We start from the raw sequence: 8,046 nt of genomic DNA, 5'->3' as shown, positions 1-8,046 counted from the left end.
GCTGTAAAGCGTAGGCTACGACTACTTTATACTCGCCACTTTAATTGGCTATAATAACATGGATAAAGATAGGCTACCCAAGATGACACAGGATATAACCAATTATATATTAAGAGGGCAACATCATGCCATACCGACCTGCTTAGATATCTAAATAAGCTACGAAAAGCAAGCTACGACCTTTTGATATTTTACTATTTTCCATACCAGTTTGATACTTTATTGCATCCGTGGTTGTACCAAGTCACGGCGTTCTACAAAAGGTCGCGCCCAAGTACAAATCACAATTTTCAGCACGAATCATCAACATGTCATGTTTAACCATCATAAAGAAGTAATGTCGCCTAATAGGTATAATCTTCCACAGCGTTGTAACTTTAGAAATTTTGTAATAGTGAAGTTTGATCAGAAGTTTCTGGCTTCTGGACTAGTTTTAGAGCGAATTTTAAGTTCTCAAATTTAAAAAAAAGTAGTTAAATATTGTCGAATACTTCGAAATCCAAAGTGCCGTCGCAGGCCGCACAAAATGATCTCGCGGGCCGCGTGTTTGAGACCACCGATATAGATCGACTCAAAGTTCAATTGCAGCAATGCTGTCATTTATCGACACACTAATCATGGCCGTTATAATGAAACCGCGGCATCGCAAGTGTAGGCTACGAAAATTCTGCAGGTTATACGACCGTAAACCAAACTTTACGCTGATCGAGTTTTTCCTTAAAAATCTTTAGGGTTCAGCAATGTTCATAATTGTGCTACCAACAAAATATGTATCAGATACATATAATAAGAGTCCAGGTAGCGATCAACCGACAATAGTCAATAATCGTCCACTCTGGCCAGGCTCATAATAATCCCTGGCTTTAATTAGCTTCACTGATATACTCTTCTGTGTTCAATGTCCAACAGCTGTAATTCAATTGATAGAGAACACACCATAATGTCAAAGAAGAAGTTTAAGTGACTGTACTTGAAAAAAGAACCGGTACAATATTTGATGGATTTATCATTGGTATGGTGGTTGCTTTTCACAAAGTAGGCAATATGCTTCTTAGTTCTTTTGATAACGGGTGAATCACCATAGATTCAGCTAGCCCTTTTCCAAATTGTTTGTCATAACAAGATGCAGTGACTGATGTCTCTATACAAGGGGAGGGCAACATACGGCCCGCGAAGGGATTTCGTCCGGCCCGCGGACAGTTTCCCGTCTTAGTTGATAATTTGGCTCGCCGGCCGGTGTCCAGTCAATACTGAGAAAGCCATTACCGAGAATTGACATTACCGACAATGCAACGTAGGCCTATATGCAATACAGGCATGTTATGCATATATACAGGTTGTGTGCAGTGCATGTGCATGACGGCTTCGCCACATTCGGTGTCGATTCTCAGATATAAATTTTTCGGCCACGCTTTCTCAGTAAGTTAATTCTTGGCATTGGCCGTTTTCGGTAATACCGAGAAAACCATTACCGAGAGTGCGTGCGAGAGTGGAGCTTAGTAAATTTGGGGTACCGCGGGCTTATCGAACGCCTTGAAATCTTAAACAAGGATTGCTCCATAGTGTTCTATATGGTGTCGACACTAAGCAAATCTCACGGCTCAGTGAAATTGATTCACGTCACAATTTCCATTTGGCTACAGGCAATTTGACGGTCATTTTTGACCGGCTTGTCGAGCATTAAATTCGATAAAACGTGTATCAATCGAAAGCTGACTCTGCAATGATTACGAAAATATATATTTCGCTCGCGGTCCTGGAACCTCCACAATCAGCCTTGAATTTTTCATCGTTATGGAGATTGGCATTGGGACGCAACAATGCTGTATGGCGAAACGAGAGAGTAGCTCAAAAGCAAAAGAGAGTTAGGTGAAACACTGTCTAGGCGACTCGTCAGGTGATTGCTGCCTAGTACATCCTTATCTAAATACTGTGATTTTGACTTGTGACTCATGTCCATCGCATTTCTCGCAGGTTACATCGCTTTATCAGATGATTGCAGAGGAATCAGCACTGTGAGTATTCTGATGGCTGATCCTTAAATCATGATATAAATTTAATATATTACTGTATTCCGTTTTTCGATGCATGCAGTATATTTATAATCATATACAATAACACATTTCATTTTCACTAGGATCTTACGGGTGATTAATGTTTCGCTTGAAAACTTTCGGTGGACTGTAAGTACATTTGCAAAATTATCCTGGAACTCTAGCAATGCCTTTCGTATATCCGGGTTTAAAATGATGCGCAGCAGCCAGCAGGTATATGCCCAGAATAGGAACTACCAAACGATTTCATATAACAGGTGATGCAATACTGAGTAAATGAAAGAATTCTAAACTATTTACCGCATTTCAATCAAAAGCCAAGATTTTGCAAGATATGGATTCAACATAGCAAATGTCGAATACGATCGTAAGCCACATTATAACCGTTCGGTAGCAATGTTGCATTTTCATTCTTCAGCCTATGTTTTCATTTGTAACGAGTCTGTGACATCGACACAGAGTTCCAATAAATGCAAAAGTACACAGCGGTGATATCGCCCATGTTGGGAACCACTAGCATAGACGAAACAGTACAATGAAATAGCGCATAACAGCGTGATGAAATATCTATTTTTGACAAATAATATATCATGTTCATGTAGTGTAGCCGGAATTCTATCATCAGACCAATGTTGTGCATTGTGCGACAATATGATCTTACTAATCTGATAACCAATTTTCGAACTAAAATTGACGTGACTAACATGATGTTGAAAAGATCTAACTAATCTGATAATTATTTTTCGAACGTAAAATTGACCTGACGAATATCGTCGCTGTGGAATCAAAGTGACTTATGTCCATTTTACACATTTTGACAAAATTGACTGTACGTAAAGTTTTCATCCTCTCTCAGCCATATATTGGCCTTGATTAGCGTGATCAGCGACAAAACCATGGCCAAGATATGGGCGAAAAAAAATGAAAATGATTTTAAAAATGAACCTTCAAAATTTGAAAACTGGACATAAGTCACTTTGATTCCATTGCGACGACGTGATGTTGAAAAAAAGAATAGATTTCAAGGACAAAACTCCAGAAACCCTGTAGGTGATCCTCGAAAAACCAAGATCTGGGTGGAAAAACCCAGGAGTGGCATGTCTGCTGCCACATAAATACAGTACGTATTGCGAACCGATACCGGTAACCCTCAAAATTTAGTGAAAGCGTTATTTCAAGTCATACAGGTCGTGCTGGATGCGTTTGACGCCATCATTGGTTATCCGGAGTTAAAAATGAGTTTTTGTGAACAACACGCAATAACAGTTTTTGATATATACATTCCAGAGCAGTTAACTAGTAACGGTAAATGCGCATGTCCCTCCGTAAATATGTAGACTATCCTTATATAGTGTTTAACAAATGGGTTTATTCCCCACTTGAAATCATTGAATTCCCCACCAGTGGGGAGTTCGCCACCGGTCAGGAACCACTGCATTATAGCGAAGTAGTATACAAAGTCGTACGCGATACCTAGCGACAACTAAGGCCCTTTTCATACCGGGGTTCCGGGAATAACATTTCTCGAAAATGTTTACCGGAACCCCTCTATGTGAACATAACACTGGTGATTCGGGGCGGTATGAACGCGCTTATTTTCGGAGATTTTTACGGGACCGACTGAGTATGAACACGAATGCGCAGCTGGGTTCCCGGAACGCTGTCAATCAAACTTTTAGTTACCGTAACGCGCTGTTCATTCAGGCTGCTTGTATTTCGAGGTCAGATACCTGCGGCATTTTGATCTTCTTGGTAATGGTGATGGGAATGCATTATTCTTGGATTTATATTCTGTATGCTCACAATACGTAGTCACTGACTACTAGTCGGCTTCTTTTTTCTGTGGTTTTGTAAACAGAGCACGGCTTAAAAGGTAGAACACCATCTCCAAATGATGCAGCATTGGTGAGTTGCCTGAAAACGTTAGCACTTCAACACTAATTTGGTAGGTGATCTTAACCCTTCCCAAATTTGTTACATCAAAGGGAAGTTTCTAAGCACGGATATGCTGCGTGTAGGTTAGTCACCGTCATATACGCCTACTGAAAAGGGGATTTGGTAACATCTGCTTTGATAGTGGTAGCACAGCAGAGAATGATGTCCTTAGCTCTGACTCACTAACCAAAATTCAAATTGTACCAACGGGCTGGTAAGCCATCGTACATCATCCAAGCCATAATTTGGTTTTCACCTATGCCTTCATTTTCTTGTTACAACCAAGTCATTCCTTTGTTATGCAAGGTTAGGCAAGTGTAACTTAATGTGATCTTTTCGCAGGTCTAGATGGAGGATACTGATGAAAAAGGTGAAAAGGCGGAAATGTGCAAGTGTGCATTAAGTTATAGTTTCTCTCATGAATAAAATAAAACAGCACAAAGACAAACACATCTGGTTAAGCAAGAGCATTGCTTATTGAGAAAGTCACACAGGGCATTTCCGACGTCTGGGCCAGCGATACTTGGATCACCACCAGGTCTTGTCTTCATTGCGTATACCATCCTCTGTATCATTCTGGCCTTAGCGGATTGCAGTTTATGAGAAAAGCTGAACACCGCGCCTTCAGTCGACCAAAATCTTTCAACCTTCATGTGTGCGTTGCCAAGTTTCTGAAAAAGCAATTGTGAATTTTAAGGGCAGCAGAAAGGAAATTTATATTACATATTTGAAATTAGCTTTAGCTTATGCTCTGTTTGTGTTTCAGGGAAAAGGCTCCATGAGCCGGGGCTGAAAGGGATAGGCTGCGTCATCAGTTATGTAGGCTAGTACGGAACCCTCTGGCTCCCAATCATGAAGTCATCCTGAAGAAAACTTGAATGCAGCAAATGCATGTTTGGTACAAATGTTGCTGTGGTAATTTTTTATCCACCCACAACACTCAGACTTGTACAAAGTACTGGAATTTCAAAATGCGCAACTTCAACTAGAACTACTCAATTTTTTAAACTAGCAACTAGAACGGCGGTGGCCAACCTTTTCAGCCAAATCACCACATTCGATTGACGAACTATTCTGCCAGTGCCGGCCACTAGACGCGCAAAGCACGAAAAATTTTTGAAGTTGATAAATTAATAACATTGTCACCCCACTATATTGCAAGCCTGATGCATATCGTTGGCCTCAGTTTGCAAGGACTGGACTATTCGGCACCTGGACATATCGATATCGAAAGCTTCGTCCAACATGCGGCAATCATTTTGTGCCTAGGTTTCATAGTCGCCGGTCTTTCTGCGAGCGCAAACGGGATGTTGCGAATATATATATAGTTAGACTCAATCTGATAGATTAGGCGTTCTTTCATTTTCACAAAGGGGTAACAATATTAAAAGCAAGAAATCGAGTGACAAGATGTTGCGCTAAGCGTGTAGAAAATTTTTACTTTTGATTAATCTATCACAAAGTATTCTGCTTTATTGTAGTGTATGAAGATCTACCAAAATGTGACTGGCTCATAGACCTACCAATGCGTCGGAACTGATATTTCAGTCATCACATCTCAAGTGCTGCGGCCAGACTAATCAAATTTTTGATTGGCCTAGCAAGTTCACAATCTGTGCAATCCATTTTTGATAATACTACTAATTTCGGAAATTAACTCGCGGGCCACGGGTTGGCCGGCCCTGAACTAGAACTATCAACTTTTCAAAATCTCACTATTAGAACTAGAACTACTCACTTTCAAATATCCGCAACTAGAACCAGAAAATATTCACTTTTTCAAATCCACAAATAGAACTACATAGTTTTAGTAACTAAAAGTAACTAAATAAGTAGGTTGATGTACATGTCTGACTACACTACAAAAAATATACAAATTTGGTCTCATTTTCAGCAATTTCAGTCAAGTGAGCAGGGTTGTAACCAAGTCACAAGTCGATCCCACTTCAATAGTTTTGACTATATTCAAGTCGAGTCATTTTCAATTTATCACCGAGTCAAATCCGAGCCCAACTCATCGAGCAGAGCGTCGAGTTCGAGTAATGGTTTTATGACTCGAGTCCAAGTCATTGTGTTGATTGCTCAGTTTCCAGTTTAAGTCTATTTTCCATCAATTTGGGTCTTACTTTTGAGACAGAAAGTAGCCTACGTGGCAAGAACAATTGGTCTTTCAGACTTCTTTTTCTGACATAATGATTCAAGACCAAATTTGTCTGACCTTTTTGCAGTGGTATGCTAAGCAAAAACTGGCTGACATTCCGCCATGACAAATATAGAAATATTACTATGCACTAGGGCTGGGCAAAATTGTGTACCTGAGTGATTCGATTCTGAATCACTTATTACGTTTTGAGTCGAGTATCATCATGATGACATTACAACACAATGTACCATGCCAAAATTCAAATGTGTAGGCTACCTTTTATGCCACCATAAAGAACATACGCCTATTGTCCGTCACATTAAAGATACTTCAATGTTTTTTCGACCATACCGTTTTCATTGCACTGCTTGACAGTGTTATATGGGATGGCCAAGACTTCGGAAATGTGTTATTTCCAGCAACGTTCGTAGCTTTGTACTATATCTCGTATGTTGCGACACGGCCAATCAAGGTTTCAAGGCTTACTCAGCGGAAAAGTTTATCAAAACTACGGTATAATTCTCGTTAGTAAATCAACTTTCAGTATATTTTCAGTAGCCTACTCGAAAAGTAGTATTTTACTACTCGCCTCGAATCAATAAAGTTAATACTCGATTCAGATTCGAGTACTCGAATCATTGTGGCTAGTCCTACTAGGCACCAGCAATTTTTATTAAAATCAACTTGTGACAGTTGCCTTCTTAAAATACATCTGATGTTTACCTGGATCTATAAACGATTGGCTTCATTGGCTAGCCTCGAAAGAGCGACAGCTACTCAGCAAGCAAGAGAAATTGAGTTCGTGTAATTTGCTTGCTGCTTTTCGTTATGGTCTCGAAGCTCGTCGCAGAGTATACCAAATGTTTCTCTGACGAATTTCTCGATTTCCCTGGTTTCTCTGTACAGTGTACATAAGATTAGATTTACCCAAACCATTATTATACAGCAATCACAAAGATAAACTGACTTTGTCGTACCTCGTACGCAGATGTGATCGCCTTGGTGGCTCTTTTCATTCCAGGACTCTATCCTCTTTGCTGGCTTTCAGTTTCTGCTCTCAGCTTCGGTTGATAATATACAAGCCAGGAACATGCTCGGGCTCTATTACTGATACAGATATTGAGTATAGAGCATTAGAGCCCCATACACTTCGCGAAGGCATATCCGCAACATCCCATAGCTAAAAGTTGGAGCCAACTTCTCCGCATCTCACGTATATGCCTCTCCCACATTGTTTTCCACAAGCATATTACAACTGGAACACCCCGCAGACATGGTTTCGTAACTATCAACACTTACGGAGAATCGCGTTCATACTGGCCATTATTTCCCGCGAATTTACCGAACAAACGACCAGTATGAACATAAGTTCGCGGTAACTCTAAATAGGTATGAACGCGCCGTTTTCCCGGAACTGTTTCGGTCATTTTTTCTCTATGTGAACATCGCCTGTTTCGGAACTTGTTCTCGAAAGAGTTTCGTAAATCCGGTATGAAAAGGGCCTAAGGCTACATTATGCCACAATGCTGAAGTTCATGCTGACTTTTTACTCGTCACCATATGTATCAATCGGAGCAATCAAATAATTTCATAATCCCATAATTTGGACGAGAATTTGCAAGGGAATATAAGGTTACGCCTCAACTGTCTAGGCCAGACCGGACATCGTATTCGGCATCAGACCATTACTAAATTGATATTGAGCATAGTAAAAAACGGGTCTCAATACCTGCTACCGATATCACCCTAACAATTTATACCAGTGGTTCTCAACCGTGGGGGGGGGAGTGGTGGGCACGAGAAGGAGTATAGGCGGATTTCAACTTCACTTGAGCAAATTTTTGATATTCTTTGAAGATATAGAGCAATTCCCACGTGTAAGTCATTCATTACTTCATAGCTTGGCAGTAGCCT

At 40.3% G+C, this 8,046-nt stretch overlaps 1 long non-coding RNA gene across 1 annotated transcript; it reads right to left on the bottom strand.

The window, feature by feature from the left end:
• Positions 1-6,537: 6,537 nt before the first annotated feature.
• On the bottom strand, positions 6,538-7,496 carry LOC145436625 (uncharacterized). The gene is made up of 2 exons (XR_013914355.1): positions 7,110-7,496; positions 6,538-7,030 (listed from the first exon to the last, which is right to left on the bottom strand). It is a non-coding gene; the product is annotated as an uncharacterized LOC145436625 (long non-coding RNA).
• Positions 7,497-8,046: the final 550 nt, after the last annotated feature.

Source organism: Botryllus schlosseri, chromosome 3, assembly GCF_051294905.1.
Source record: "Botryllus schlosseri isolate E-star chromosome 3, Bs_hap1, whole genome shotgun sequence".
NCBI lineage: Eukaryota > Metazoa > Chordata > Ascidiacea > Stolidobranchia > Styelidae > Botryllus > Botryllus schlosseri.
Note: the sequence above shows the minus strand (reverse complement) of the source record. Positions and strands in the feature narration are given on the sequence as shown.